Source organism: Mus pahari, chromosome 9, assembly GCF_900095145.1.
Source record: "Mus pahari chromosome 9, PAHARI_EIJ_v1.1, whole genome shotgun sequence".
NCBI lineage: Eukaryota > Metazoa > Chordata > Mammalia > Rodentia > Muridae > Mus > Mus pahari.
This window is the reverse complement of record NC_034598.1, coordinates 83,112,340-83,128,308: the sequence shown is the minus strand read 5'-3', so window position 1 is coordinate 83,128,308 and position 15,969 is coordinate 83,112,340.

The following is a 15,969-nucleotide window of genomic DNA, read 5'->3' as shown; positions in this document are numbered from 1 at the left end:
TCTCTCTCTCTCTCTCTCTCTCTCTCTCTCTCTCTCTCTCTCTCTCACCTTTTTTTTCTTCTTCTTTTCTTCTTTCCTCCTCCTTCTTAGTGCCTTCCATGTGCACACTGGTGTGGGGTCATCCATGCAGTGTGAGAAGCTCTTACCACTGGTCATACACCTCCTAAAGAAAACTGAGCTCCCCTCACTCAGCAACCATTAACTGCACTCTTAGTCACCGATTCTTAGCATGTTGACCAGTTTTGAGTCTCTGTGTTAACCATGGCCCACTCCAAAAGTGCCTCTCTGACCAAGGTTGAAAGCAACCCAAGCCCCTATGTATAAATCATATACATTTAGATGGCAGTTTAGCAACACAATCACTTAACAAAACAAAAATTGACTACCCTAGGACTGATACTCCACTCCCAGTCACATTTACATTATCAACCATGAATTTGATCCTGTGGAGCTGGCCTCAAATGAAAAATAAAGTGGTTGGTTAACCACATAGTAATCATGTCACTATTGTGAAACTGGGCACATCTTGCCTGACAGGTTGGAACAGAAATGTACAGAATTCAGCATTGGGTGAGAACATTGATGTCTTTTCTCTTCCAACAGCCTGAGTAGCATCTTCTGGCATGTGAAATCAACCTAGTGGGTTCCGGGTTGACTTGTCTAAGTTCTACAACCAAAGTGTGTAGTGTGTTCAGTATTAGGAACTTACCATCTAGTTATGATTAAAGACCAAGTATAGCAGCAATTGCTTGTATTATTTTGGAGGCCTGGGGACCTCCCTGATTAATAACTTGTGGAGAGCTATGCTATGCCTAGCACTGAGATTTTCATTTAATAATCATGTCTTCTGGGAACAGTACTGTGTACCCATGGAGATACCTTCTATGAGTAGATTTTTATATTATTAGGAGGATTGTGAAATTATGAACAATGCTATGGTGACCAGTTTCTGCATGTTTTTCTAAGATAATGCATATAAAATGCTTAGAACATGTTGGCTCAAATATTACTGACATTGTCAAGTGTTGAAGGAATGATAAAAAAAAAAAACAACCTAAAGTCCCTCATATATGTTTAAAAATAGTATTTTGACTTATAATTAAAAAAATATGCTCAGAGCCCCAATTTCATTGGATTATGACCTGTAGAAAATTTTATCACAAAAACAACTAAACATTGTTACTTTGATAATAATGAAACACAGCTTGCCATCATTTCCAATTTTATTTATTTGAGCATAAAGGATGCCAAGTTTTAATTTAGCATGTACTGATATTTCTGTATTCTGCCTTCTGCATTGATGTGCTTTACCCATAGCTTCTAAAGGATTCTGAAACAGTTACAAGAACACTAGGACTTTATACAATTGGCAACAAGGACAATCATTTTTAGAACTGCAAGATTGTGGCAGTTGCACCTACATGCACAAAAAAAAAAAAATGGTCACTGGAGTAAATCACGCATCAGTCTTTGATTATTAGCTCCATACACGTACAATGGTACTCACATTTGGCTTAAAGGAATGTTGATAACCATAATAACACGATAAAAATAATAGCTGCTATTTACTGATGCCTTTTATGTACCAGTGTTATCCAGGCAGCTCTAAGATTGTTCTAATTAATCCTCTCAACACTGTAAGACAAGTATTCTAATCTCTGCACTATAGCTTGAAGTTTCAGAGTGTTAATTACTTATCATCCCTCCCTCCTAATGCTACCCATTGGAGAATAAATGCTGTACAGCTCACCTATAATAGGATTTCCTAACAAGTTTAAGGCCACATCTGGGATTTATCATGTGATTTATTTAAGTGCTTAACCCTATGCATACAAAATATGCATATGATTAGTTGCATTCTGAATATATATACATATATATATATATATATATATATATATATATATATGAACATAATCTGCACAACTGCTTTTGAAAATGCTACTGCTATTATCAAAATTGCTTCATAAAGAGAGATGATTTAATGAGTAGACTCTTTGGAAAAATCCCTCATAGTAATATCATTAAGCTATGTCATAGCACCGTTAGAGATGGAAGTCGCTCCAATTTCTTTAAAAAGTTTTTCTTCAGTTTTGAATAAAAGTTTTTATAGTACACTCCAAGGTGAGAAAGACTAGAAATTATGTAAATCAAAAAGCATAAAAAAATAAACAGAAATGGTCTGGAAAGGCTGGCTTTGATGGTGGGGGCACTCTGGCCATATCCATTTTTCTATTGAAGTGTGTGTCTAAGTTATTCCTGACAGCTACGAATCAAACATATACTTAAATCTTGTCCTCACAGAGAAGGCATGAATACAAATAAGTCATAAATTTCTTTTTCATTTGTATTTTATGGAAAAATACAAGAAAGGTTATAAGGAAGTGGAAAGGCAGCTCCCGGGACATGGTGTTAGTGGTGTTTAAACAGCCTGGTCCATGTAAGACCAGAGGTGGATCGAAGCAGAAGAGAGTGTGGATGGCTTTGAGAAGTGAATCACCAGCATGGTTGTGATCCAGGTTCGGTTGGGGATTAAATGGGTTAGGGAGGAAGACGGTCGGTCATGAACGCTCCTGGAGATGCTAACCTTTAAAGAAAGAAACTGGTCCCAAGGACAATGAAAAGCCATGGTTTTTTATTTTACTTTTTTAACTGAGGAGTGACATGATCCTATTGACACTTAGCTATATTTGGCTACTGTAAAGTGAAAGACCAGATGGAGGAAAAAGAAGATGGAGAGAGGCTATAACAGAAATAAGAAAGGAAAGTGATAGGAAATGATCATCTAAAGACATTTGCGAAAGAGACAGTTATAGCAAGAGAAACTGAGAGGGTTAGGATGCCATCAAAAGAGCTCGTAGATCAAATGGGGAGGAGTTTAGGGGCAGGGCTTATCTACCCTCTTAATGCCTCAAGGATCCACGAATGAGGGGAAGACATGTGACACTTGCCTTTTTGAGCTTGACTTAATTCACTTGATATGATAATCTCCAGTTTCACCCATTTTCTCACCAATGACTTAGCTGCATTCCCTTTAGGGCTGAATAAAATTCCAGTGTGTGTGTGTGTGTGTGTGTGTGTGTGTGTGTGTGTGTGCGTGTACTGTATTTTCTTTATCCATCATAACCAATAGACATCTAGGTCGATTCCATAGTATGTGTATTTTGAATAACTAGGCTGTACAGGCTGATTAAAAGAGATCACTGTGACATTTTGACATGGAGTTTTCAGGATAAGTATTCAGAAATGGTATCACCGGCTCATGAGGTAGATCTAATTTTAGTTTCGGGGAGAGCCTCCAGCTTGATTTCCATAGTGGCTGGACTAATTTATATTCCACCAGAAATTAATAAGGGTGTGATGCCTTCTTTCCCCTTTGTCTTCACCAGCTTTATTATTTGTTGTCTTAACCATTGTCATTCTGACTGGGGCGAGGTGAAATCTCAATGAGAGGTGCCTTGGACATTCTCAAAGCACACCTCTCAGTATGTGGGGGCATTTTTTAAAAAGAGGTGATTAGATCTGAAGTACTCTCATCTAACAAATAATAATGGCTTATGGTGAATTCTAAATTTGAAAAAAATGCAGCAGGTGGGTCTGGGTCAGCAGAAGCAGGTGACTGGGCATTTTTCCTTTGGCCATGTCTTGTCCAGCTCTCTTCTTGTTGCCGTTCTGTTCTGTTTCCTGTCCATTAGAATGGGAGCTGCTTCACCATGCCCTCCCCATCACGCAGAGTAAAACCTCAGAAGCCATGAGCAAAATGAAACAGTTTCTGAAGGGACATGGTCACAGATCTGAGAGTTCGAGAAACGAACATCAAAAGATCAAAGACCAGAAAACTAAGAATCTTAAAGTAGATGCAAAAAAAAAAAAAAAAAAAAAAAAAGCTATCGATAAAGTTAACATCATTTCATGATATTAAATAGTCCTGCAATAAATTAGGTATAGAGGAAACATACCCCAGAGTACTGAAAGCTATATTTGACAAACCAACATCATCTTAAAACTGTTCTATTGAGGTTAAGAACAAGACATTGGTTCAAACTTTCACCTACTGTTACTTAACATAGCCCTAGCCTAAACAACTAGGCATAAGAACAACACCGAAAGGACATTCACATTATGAAGGGGAAAGCCAAAGCATACTTGTTTACTCAAGCCATAATGTTTGACTACTTTATTGTGTTCATATATCTGCCACCCTTCTCCACCCTTATCCCTTCTACCTTAATTCTTCTCATCCCCCTAACACAAGTTAGGAGAGAAAGAAAGTTAGAGGGGAAAGGGGGCATGGATCTATTTAGACTACTTCCTGCCGATCAGGGCCATCGAGTTCATTGGGGGCAAGTCCAACCTTAGTTGTCAGAGTATCGCCAACCAGCAACCAGCAAGAGCAAAAGTAGCAAAGGAAGTGACAGGGAGCAGCAGGGCCCAGCAGCAGCAATTGCCCTGTCCCTTCTTGGGGCTCTCACATTTCTACCCTCTCAAGAATCCCCAGCACTCCAAATTAAACTATCTGCAGTTGTCAAAAGTCATACCCCCTCTTTGGTTGGTGGTTGAGTCTCTGAGAACCGCAATGGTCAAGGTTAGTTGACTCTGTTGGTCTTCCTGTCGAGTTTCTATCCCTTTAGGGGCCTGCAATACTTCTCTCTATGTTTCCACAAGAGTTCTCAAGCTCCATTTACTGTTTGGCTGTGGGTGTCTGCTTCTGTCTGAGTCAGCTGCTGGGTGAAGCCTCTCAGAGGACAGTCATGCTAGACTCCTGTCTGCAAGCATAACAGAGTATTATTAAAGTTTTAGAGATTGGTGCTTTCCCATGGAATTGGCCTCAAGTTGGGCCACTTATTGGTTGGCCATTCTCTCAAGTCTCTGCTCTATCCCCTGCTCCTGCATTTCTTATAGACTGCATAAATTTTGGATTGAAAATTTGGTGGTTGGGTTGCAAAGATTGACCCACCAACCAAAGAGCATACATGGGCTGGGCCTAGGCTTCCCCATACATATGTAGCAGATATGTAGCTTGGTCTTCATGTGGGACTCCAACAACTGATGTGGAGGCTCTCCCAAAAGGTGTTGCCTGCCCAAGGAATATATTCTTCTGCCTGGGCTGCTGCATTGTTGGGTCTCAGTGGGAGAGGATGCGCCTAGCCCACAGAGACTTGGTGTGCCAAGGTGATTGGATACCCAGGGCCCCCCACCCTCTTAGAGGAGAAGAGGAGGGGAGATAGGGGGAAGGATTGTGGAAGGCATTGACCAGGAGGAAGGCAATGCCTGGGATGTTAAGTTAATAAATTAAAAAAAAAAAAAATATATATATATATATATATATATATATATATATATACATATATAATAAAATTTGAAAATATAAAAAAGAAAATATGTATAAAATTAACACCTGAAATGATAACTTTATCTAATAAAAAGAAAAGTTTTATTGCAAAACAAAACCATCCCCTCTAGTAGAGCAATAAGCAAACCATAGTTAGCAGTTTTGAACAACCTGAAGCAGCCTCAAATCCCATACCTGAAATTAAAACAAAAACATAAATACCAAACAGAACTGGTTTTCTAAAGAAACCAAAATTCTCACTACAGTTTGCAGGTAACAATCTTGTTTATAGACAGAGCTGGCGTCAGTGAAAAATATGTTGCAAATAATAAACAAATTGAACAAAGTAGCCTCCCTATGAACTAATTATAAGCTATCTAGAAATTAAATCAAGAAATCAGGAGAATTCCATTTAAAGTTCTACAAAAGCAGCTAAGAAAAATTAACCTAAGATGAAAGATTTCTGCTCTGAAAAAATACAAAGCATGGGTGAACAAAATAGAAGAGACATAAGCAAATAGAAAGATAAGACATTGTCTTGGTTACTTTTCTCATTACTATGACAAAATACCCATCAAAGGCTACGAGAAGAAGGGTTTATTTTAGTTGTGGTGTAGTAAGTCACAGTAGGCGAGGTACAGTGGCTGGATAATGAGCCAGGCCATGTCATCTCTGCTTCTTGATTGTATTCATTATGACCATCAGGGTGCTGGGAGTGATGAATGCAGGCTCTCTACTTTCTCCTTTCCATTAATCTCGGACCCCAGCTCATGCAATGGTGCCACACACTCAGGTTAGGTCTTCTCAGCCAAGGCAAACCTCTGCAAATACTCTCATAGACATGGTCAGAAGTTAGTCTCCCAGGTGACTCCACACCCATTAAGTTGCAATGAAGATCAACAATCACACTTATGTTTCTGGATTAGAATAGTTAATTTATCCATAGTAACTGAAGTGAGATGCATATAACCCCTATCCAAATATCAGTGCCTTTCTTGCCTTTGGCAAATGTTTCTTTGGAAGGACTGCCCAAGTATCAAGAGAAAAATAAAACAAATAAACAATATTACATCAAGTTAAACTTCTGAACAGTAAGGAAACAGTTAACATAGCTAAGTACCATAATGTACAGAATAGGGAACACTCAGAACTTAAAACCATCTTAAATGATTTAGGAAAAAAAAGACAAAAGAGCAGCCACAGGCTCTCCCTTACAAATCATCCAGCGTAAAACAAAACAAAACAAAACAAAACAAAACAAAACAAAACAAAACAAAACAAGGCTGGCAAGATGGCTCAGTAGGTAAGAACACCAATACTCTTCTGAAGGTCCTGAGTTCAAATCCCAACAACCACATGGTGGCTCACAACCATGTGTAATGAGATCTGACATCCTCCTCTCGTGAGTCTGAAGACAGCTACAGTGTACTTACTTATAATAAAAAAATGGGCCGGAGGCAATGGGGTTGACTGGAGCAAACAGGGTTGACCAGGAATGAGCCGAGGCCCTAAAATTCCATTCCCAACAACCACATGAAGGCTCACAACCATCTGTACAGCTACCGTGTACTCATCTACATAAAATAAATAAATACATCTTAAAACAAAACATGAGTTACATATGTCTGTTGACATCTCTTAAAGACAGAGATGAAAATGAAGAACAGGTATTCTAACAATGCCGTTCCTCAGCAAAATGTAGAGCACAGAAGGATAAGACATCTGTGCTTACTATCAAAAAGACAAAAGTAAGATGAAGCCAGGAAGACAGAGAGAGGGAGACTGCTATTCAAAATGTAAACTTTCACTGACTTCTAGAAATTTGTATTGATGTTCCTAGAGAAACTTAGTAAAAGAGACGTCCATTGCTACCATCTCACTGTACAAAAGAAACAAAATCTGTACATCAGAGATATACACACTTTTATGTTTATTGCATCAGTATGCCCAGTAGACAGGATAGGAACCAACTTAAATTCTCATAAATAGAAGAATGGATAATGACATTGGGTCATATACATTCTATGAAATACTACAAGTCCATGAAAGAAGAAACCTTCTTATGTGCAACAACACAGTTAAGAACCAGAGGAATAAATATTCACTGAATAAAGCACACCATGCATGGAAAGGCACGTACTACATGACATTGTGTGTGGAATTTTCAAATACGGACACCGTCAAGGTTGAGAGTTGTTACCAGAGGCTGTGAGGGGTGCAGACAATGGGAATGGGGAGGGATTGGTCAAGAGGTACAGTGGTACAGTCAGATGACATGAGAGAGATAACTCCAGGTATTCTGTAGCCTGATAGGTGAATGCAGTTTTTGTTTGTTTGTTTGTTTGTTTGTTTGAGACAGGGTTTCTCTGTATAGCCCTGGCTGTCCTGGAACTCACTTTGTAGACCAGGCTGGCCTCGAACTCAGAAATTTGCCTGCCTCTGCCTTCCCAGTGCTGGGATTAAAGGTGTGCGCCACCACACCCAGCAGGTGAACGCAGTTAACAGTGGTGTATAATTCAGTGCTGTGTTACTCAAGTTAGCTAGAAGAGTAGACTTTTAAGTGGATTCACCAGAAGGATGTAGTAAATTTAAAGTGATAGGTTAATTACCCTAATTAGAGCATTGCCCAATGAATAAGCAAATCAAAACATTTCACCATACATAATAAACCTGCACAGTTATCACTGCATGTCAATCAAAATGTAAAAATTTAAAGACCCAGAGTAAATATTACTTCTGCTTATAACATACTGAAAGCATGTCTTCTAAAAGTCCTTCTAGGCATCCGTGAGCCTTCGTTTCATTAGATTAAGATTTGTAGTGGGACTAAAGGAGTCATAAAAACCTGAACAAGTGTTGATCTGTACCACACCCACAGATACCTTCTCATACACTCTTACAAATAGCTATGGTCTGCTGAATTAGTAAAACATTCCAAGCAGCTTCTCCAAGAAGAACGTCTGATTTCCCTTCATGACCCAGTACAGCTACACTTTATTTCTAGAATGCCCTTTCTATAACAAAAAGCGGAATAACGGCAAATGAGGGACTGCTTATTGGGGAGCACGGTTTAAGAGGTTTTGATCCAGTGTGGCTTGGCCCTGTTGCACTGTGCCTGTAGGAGAACATCATAACCACCATAGCAGAGAGCACAAGGTGGCAAAATTGTTCCTACCATGGTTGGTGAGAAGTAGCAGGAGCCTCAATACCCTGGAATGCCATTCTGACTTCTTCCTCCCAAGCCCCATCTCCCATAGCATGTTATGCCTCCTCATGACCAAGCCATCAAAGAGTAAGCTTTTAGGGGAACACTTAAGATCCAAAGAATCACTAACCCTTACTGATTTGAATTCTTATTAGAAAAAAATTACTTTTGTAATATATAGGGGAAAATGTGGAAGAAAATTATCAAGTTACTCAGGTAACAGAAGAATTTGTATGTCTTTATTTTCTAGAGAAAAAGAGACAGGTCAATAGAAAAACCTTGAGAAAGATTATCATATAAAGAAGACCTACAAATATAACCCAAGAATTGTAGATAATACTACTTGGAACATCCAAGCAGATCAGAACAAAGTAAAGAAATTTCAAGAGGTTGGAAAGCAAGGTCCATTGTCCAAATTTGTTTTTTTGTGAAGTTCTATTGGAACACAGCCATTCTATGAAGCTTTGACACTGTGCCAGAAAAGTTTAGTTTTGTGATGTACCTAAGAGCTATAAGGCCTAAGTTATTTGCTCTGATTTCTTAGAAAAAGTATTTGCCAACTCTATGTATAGTAATTCAGAACACAGTTGTACAGTTACCAATATTAGAATATTTATACTATTGGAAGCTAAAAGTTTTCTTCTTAGAATCTTTATATTCTTGTTTATTGGTTTTACTTAGTAATAATTCTATTAATGTTTATCAAGTATACATACTGTGTGTGCAAAGTATGTAAATATTTCATGCTTCTACACAGGATTAAAAAAATCTGCCCTCATATCTACTAAAGTAGTGATCAAATGCAAGCATGCCACTTTAACATACATTAATTCATGCAACTGCTCTATATATTCTAAGCTCCAAATGTAATTCACACTTTTTATAAATAGCAGAGCTGGGAATTGAGCCAAAGTCCCCAAGCTCAGTGCTCGGTCATTGTAGTACAGGCTTGTTTCCTGTGGTAGAATTCTTAGGGAACTCACAAACCAGAACATAAAACTGATAACAGAGGAAATCATGTTCTGTGATAAATACTACCAGTCCATGGGAGAAAATCTGGAGAAACAGAGGTATAAGGACCCATCTTGAAGGACCACTCACGAAAGGTAAGATCTGAGGTAAACCGAACTCTAGCATTGTGTAGCAGGTGCCCATTGGGATGAAAATAAAGGACTTTGCATGCAAAGAAATGGGACCCTTAATGCTACAGAAATGATGCCATAGATTGTAGATGAAAGAATAAAGCTTGTGGTGACCTCAACATTAGTGTGTATGGAGGTGAAGGAAACCAAAGTGGAATTAATGGCAAGGAGTTCAAAAATAAATGGAATCATACTGTCCAAAAATAACGGGGACTCATGGCTCATGAAGTCCTTTTTTTTTCTTGCCACAAGGATGAGAGTCATTTGGCAGATGTTGACATTTCTGAGCAATTATGACTTATTGGGTAGATAACAGATATTTTATTGGAAATATTTAGGTTGAGTCTGTTAAAGAATCAGATAGTCATAATAGCTTTATGCTCTATAGCATGGAATATCTGCCATGGGGAAGATACAAGAGGTTTGTTAGTAGCAATTTAACATGAGCTGATGTGTCCAAACAAGGGGACTGAGGCAGAGAGGAAGCTGCACCTCAGAGCACTGGGCCTATGACTTGCAGTCCTTTCCAGACAGAAGATGAAGGGATCCAAATGAAGATGTGTAGTAGATTCTCCTTTTTGCATTCCCGGGATTGTGGAATAGTTTGCTTGCATGGTCATGAACATCTGGGGACATACTCTAGGCCAAGGGCATGAGATCTACAAAGAACTTGTGCTCCTCTCTCACAAAGCTAGATGGCATCTGGGTCCCTCTCATTGGTCAGTTCTTGTCCATTATTCAGCTGTTTTAGTGAATATAAAGCCTCAGACAGATACACCAATGAATACCAGACTCATAACTGCTGACCGGAAATGCAAGGCAAGAGACATTGCTCTATAACACCATCTGTAAACATCATCACACTCAGAGTGTTTTCTCGGCAGCAGCTCTTTCATAATGGCCTAGAAGTCTCTGCATAGGGCTGAAGCACAACTCTTGAGTGGGAAAAGGTACATGTCTGTCACAGGATAGCCACCGGATGGAAGGCTGTGATCAGTAAATCCTTCATACCTTTGCTGTAGGCATGGCCTTTCCCCTGGGGTCTTTGAGATTAGGAACACATGTGAGGTGAAGCATCGCTGGTTTGAATCGCTGCTGCATAGAAAGTAATGAGTTATTAAGATTACTTGTGTCTGTTGCTTTAGAGACTGAACACTATAATCATGCTCCTAGGGGGTAGGAGAAAAGAGAATAGGTACAGAGAGAAGAGAGGAGAGTGAAATAAGCAACCCGTGCATGCGGAGGAAAGAGGGGGAATTTTGGAAAGAAGCTGTGAGTTTATCTGGTTTTGAGTAGGTCTAATGTTATTAACCAAGTAAGTCATTGTTTTTATTATAGCTCAGATAATCTCAGATGATAATGGTGATGATGATGATGATGATGATGATGATGATGACTATTAGTACTAGTATTGCTATTTACTACCACCACCACCACCACCACCTCCACAACCACCACCACCATTACTACTATTTTGCAGCAGTTTTTCATGTAGTCTAGGTTGGTCTTAATCTGACCAAAGACAGTCTTGAACACCTGATCTTCCTCCCTCTGCCTCCCAAGTCTGGGATTACAGGCATGCACTACCAGGCCTCCTTCATCTCAGATTTTAAAGGTATATTGGATATTGTGATATCTATCTGTGATGTGAGTATTCCTTATTCCTAACAAAAGATCACATACATCCACCTAGAACACTTTAAGGAACATAATCTTTTGATTCCTGGAGGTAACCTATGACTGTTGAGGCTAGGATTCAAGTTTACAGTTCTTCATGTAGAATTCACATCTCTGTGTTCCCAAAGCAAATTGATCAACCTCATTTCCACCTTACATGATACAGGTGGATCATGTGTGCCTATGTTTTGGTCAAGGGCTAGCAGAATGTGAAAGTCTTAAGTGGAAGGATATCTGTTTCAACCTCAAATGAGATAGAGTGTTGCAAGTTTCCTTCATCTCCTTGTATTTGATTTTGTTCCACAAGTGATACAAAACTCCTTGTTTTGACAGCTCATTACAGAAATGAGCATAGCTCAGTTGCCAGCTCATAGAATCCCAATTATAAATTGTTCTTTTAATAGCACTACACTTTTGACTAGCGCAGAACGCTTTTATCTTGTCTTCATGTATATTATTATAAAAATTAAACCATGTAACTGGTGTTAGCATATGGATTTTCTACTATCAGAATGATAAATGTAAAACTGCTGATCAATGTATAAGTAGGATCTTCCCTGCTGTGTCATATGCAATGGCCTCTTTCCAAATCACTATACTCAGTTTGTCTGGAAACACCTATATAAAACAAACATTCAGGGCTTTTTCTGCCGTGTCAGATGCTTGACATCATGTCCTAGATTGATCTTGCAAGTGTAGGAACTACACTCCCTACTCACATGTCTTTCTTTGGAACTAAATGCCAGTCTGTCTTCAATTCTGAAAACTTTCTGACTACTAGTCTTTTCACTGGGCTTCTGTTATCTTTACATCTGTCCTTAGACATGTGACGCGTTTGTTTAGGCTATGCAGCTTCTTACATGCACACATCCACTCAGTAGGCTCTTCTCACTGACTCTCAATTTCCTAAATATTCTTAACCCCTTTCCCCTTTCAATTTAACTTCATCTTCTATCTTGCCTAGATGGGATCCAACCTCATCTAGAAACAGGTAAGTTGAGGACTCCTGCCAGAGTTAAGAAGTAGAAAAAAAAAATAATGAAATACGACTAACCTAAGCATCTTAGAGTTAACTCATGACTGTGTGTGCATCTCACCATGGGCAGCATCAGAGCTTGTGGGACATGCAACAGATATGCTAGGAGCTGAGATGGGTTTTACATTCCAGTCAAAAGCTGGAGCAGAAAGTGATGCCTTCTCTTCCTGTCCTTTCCATATCTTCTTACTTGAAATGCTATTGGATGGGAGGGAATGCAGATGCCATACTCACTAGGGTTTGCTGGACAACAAACCATTCCCAATTTATCTGATTGATTTACCTAACTCATTATTTTATACATAACGTTTCTGGCTGGCCTTAGATCGATGAGTCTTTAGATTTTGTCCATTTGGCACTTGCATCTGGAGTCAGTTGCCGGGTCAATGAAAAACTGCTTGGTTTGCAGAGTGGGCAGAGTGCACAGTTGTGGTCCCCATTTCTATTCCACAAGCTCTTTCATTGTCCAATAAGTTATCTCTGTTAGGAACAATAGAAGAATATGAATGGAAGGGTCCAATTTCCCTATAAGCTCAGCCTCCAAACCTGTGAAACCTTGCCCCAGGCCCACTGAATTATCCCAGGCAAGATGCCAGGCAGTCCAGACCCAGGGGTTGAACACTGAGTTTTGGACTCTTGCTGAGAATCATGGAATCATGTCCATTTCTTCCATCTGTCACAAATACCAAGATGGCTATGGGACCACCTGTAACTCTTGACTTCCTGCAGCATAACTGATAAATGTCTTTATGGTTTAACTCACCAGGGGATGCTGTTTTTGTTATAGTGAAGGAGCTGACTATCAAGCCAAGGAAGGAGCCTTTTTAGAAAATAAATGATTTGAGTTAAACTCTAGCTCAGAGACCCCACACTCTTCGAGCTGCTTCCAGTGCTGATCTAGTGAACAGGTGGCTCTTTTTTTCAGTCATCTTTGCAGAGAATCAGCATTTCTCAGGTCTGTGCTTAACTTTCACTTTGAACTATCTGCCTCAAAGCTCCTGTCCAGTGACTGGGACACTCCCCATGCCCAGCCGTGTGTGTGCTGGTCTCATAGCAAGACTCAGAAAATGCCAGGCTGCGTTGCATTCCTTTTTCCATTGCCTTTTCTTCCTGGGCCCTTTTCTCTCCTCCAGCACCTACCATTCTACCTAGTGTGCAGCTGCACACAGACTTTGCTAATTGAATACAAGGATAAAACTTTAAACAAGACACAATAACGACTGTATCAACTAGACAGTCATTTGTCTTAACAAATATCTATTCTTAGATTTCAAAGATCCCAAGGAAGTACTGAAGGGCTCCAAGTAATTTGTATCTCATTATGAAGTTGTTTTAATCACGTTCCTACATTGGTGAACTTGATGTCTTAACATCTGCCTTACAGGTATGTATTAGATACACTTTGTTCTAGAAAATCAATAAAATGCCATGGGCACCTTGTCTGGGTTTTCTTGAAATGGAATTTTCTTCCTGGGGGGCATGGATTTCAAATATAGCCCAAGTATTCCAAAGTCTACAAAGTGAACCAACTTTTTATCAACTACTAATACTTGAGCTACTATAAACCTGTTTTAATAATGCCAAGGTTGGGGCTATTATACAACCAGAGGCAGCCCTCCTGGTCCAAGAAGTATGCTGAAATTAATTACTGTGCTGGGTCCTACGCTTATGAACCCAGCGTTTCTATCTTGATATCTTATTCTCACAGGAAGCATCATGAAGGACCTTGGTCACCATAATAAACCTGAACTGATATTTCCTCTTGTGCTCTGCCATTCATGTACTCATTCATTCATCAGGTCTGTCTATCTCTGTGTCTTGGTCTCTGCCTATCTCTGCTCTATGTCTCTGTTTCAATCCCCGACTCTATCTCTCTCTGTGTCTCTCTGTCTCTCTGTCTCTCTCTCTCTGTCTCTCTCTCTCTCTCTCTCTCTCTGGAGGCATTTCAATGTCCTTTCAGTTGTCATGATTTTGTGGTCCTCAGGCTTCACAGCACCTAAATAATAACAAGCCTATTCAATCAGAGCTACTTCTACTGCCCAGAGAAAGCTGAAGTAAACCAAAGGACAGGTTTTCTTTGTGCTTAACAATATGAGCTAACCAGTACCCCCAAGAGCTGTGTCTCTAGTTGCATATGTACCAGAGGATGGCCTATTAGGCCATCAGTGGGTGGAGAGGCCCTTGGTCTTTCGAAGATCATATGCCCCAGTACAGGGGAATGCCAGGGCCAGGAAGTGGGAGTGGGTGGGTTGGGGAGCAGGGCGGGTGGGGGAAGGTATAGGGGGCTTTGGAGATAGCATTTGAAATGTAAATGAAGAAAATATCTAATAAAAAAAGAAGTACTTAAAACAGAATGGGCCATTGTAAGCAGACAGGAACCCAGAATTTGTCAGCAAAATGAAGTGCTCCATAAAGAATTCACTTACAAATAAGGAGGCCCTAGAAGGGAAGGGAGAGTAGAGAATCAGACTTGACCTCTTCATTGTGCTGCATTAAATACCTCCTGAATATGTAAATGAGGTTGGACAGAAACTGCCTTCATGTCTCACATTTTGACTTCAGAGTCTCACCAACATGACTACCTAAATACGAGCTGAACAAAAGGACAACAGGACAACAATAGACACACTAACAAGGACAATGTGTTGGAGGAGAACCCAGGAGGCCTCAACCTTACAGAAAACAAACAAAAACAACCAAATTAAAACATCACAGAGGATGAGAGAATCATTCTTCCTTAGGGACGAGCACACTTACTGGTTATCTAAACACATATGAGGAACATCAAGTAGACTGAAAGAGGTGATGAAGTTACAAAAACTAAAGGAGAGGTATATGTGAGGGTTTAGAGGGAAGAAAGTGAAAGGAGAAACAATGAAATTATATTAAACCTCAAAAAGTAGAAAAAAACCTATCCTAGTTAATGCTCATATACAGCTGAAGCTGAGAAACAGTGGAATGGGGGCTTTCTATTCAAAGACAACCCATGGGTCAACAGCACTGTCACTGCCTAGGAAAGCAGTGTCCTGGAATCAACCTGTGCTTGTATGGAAGATCCAGTTGTGTATGTCCCTTCTTGGTGTTCATTGATGCTTGGTGGGTAGCTTGGTGGGTACAGTTATAACTGATAAACTTCTTCTGATCCCAGATCAAGAGAAAATATTTACCAGCGCATCTTAGAAAGCAGAGCATCTCAGAAATTAGCATCTCAGTCTCCCTGTCTCAATCAATGCTTTTCTAAGTTGAATATTCATGTGAACTGCCCAAGAGACTCTTACTAGGATGGTCAAACTTTCAGCAGGTGTTCAAGGCACTTTAAAAGGCATCTTCACGCTGTCTGCAGTTGATAACCTGCTGACAAAGGAAAAAATTAGTTTTCTCCAGTGGAGTCTCACTGAGTATATTAACCATACTTTCAGCTCAGGCCTCATGGCCAGGAGTAGATGGTCAACACAAAACAAACTCTTGAATTTTTAGAGACCCTTTGTCTCATTTTTACCTTGTTGGGTATTTTTTTTTCTTATTGGTCATATGCTTATATATTATTAGTTTCTGTTTTTGTGGTTTTGTAGTGGTG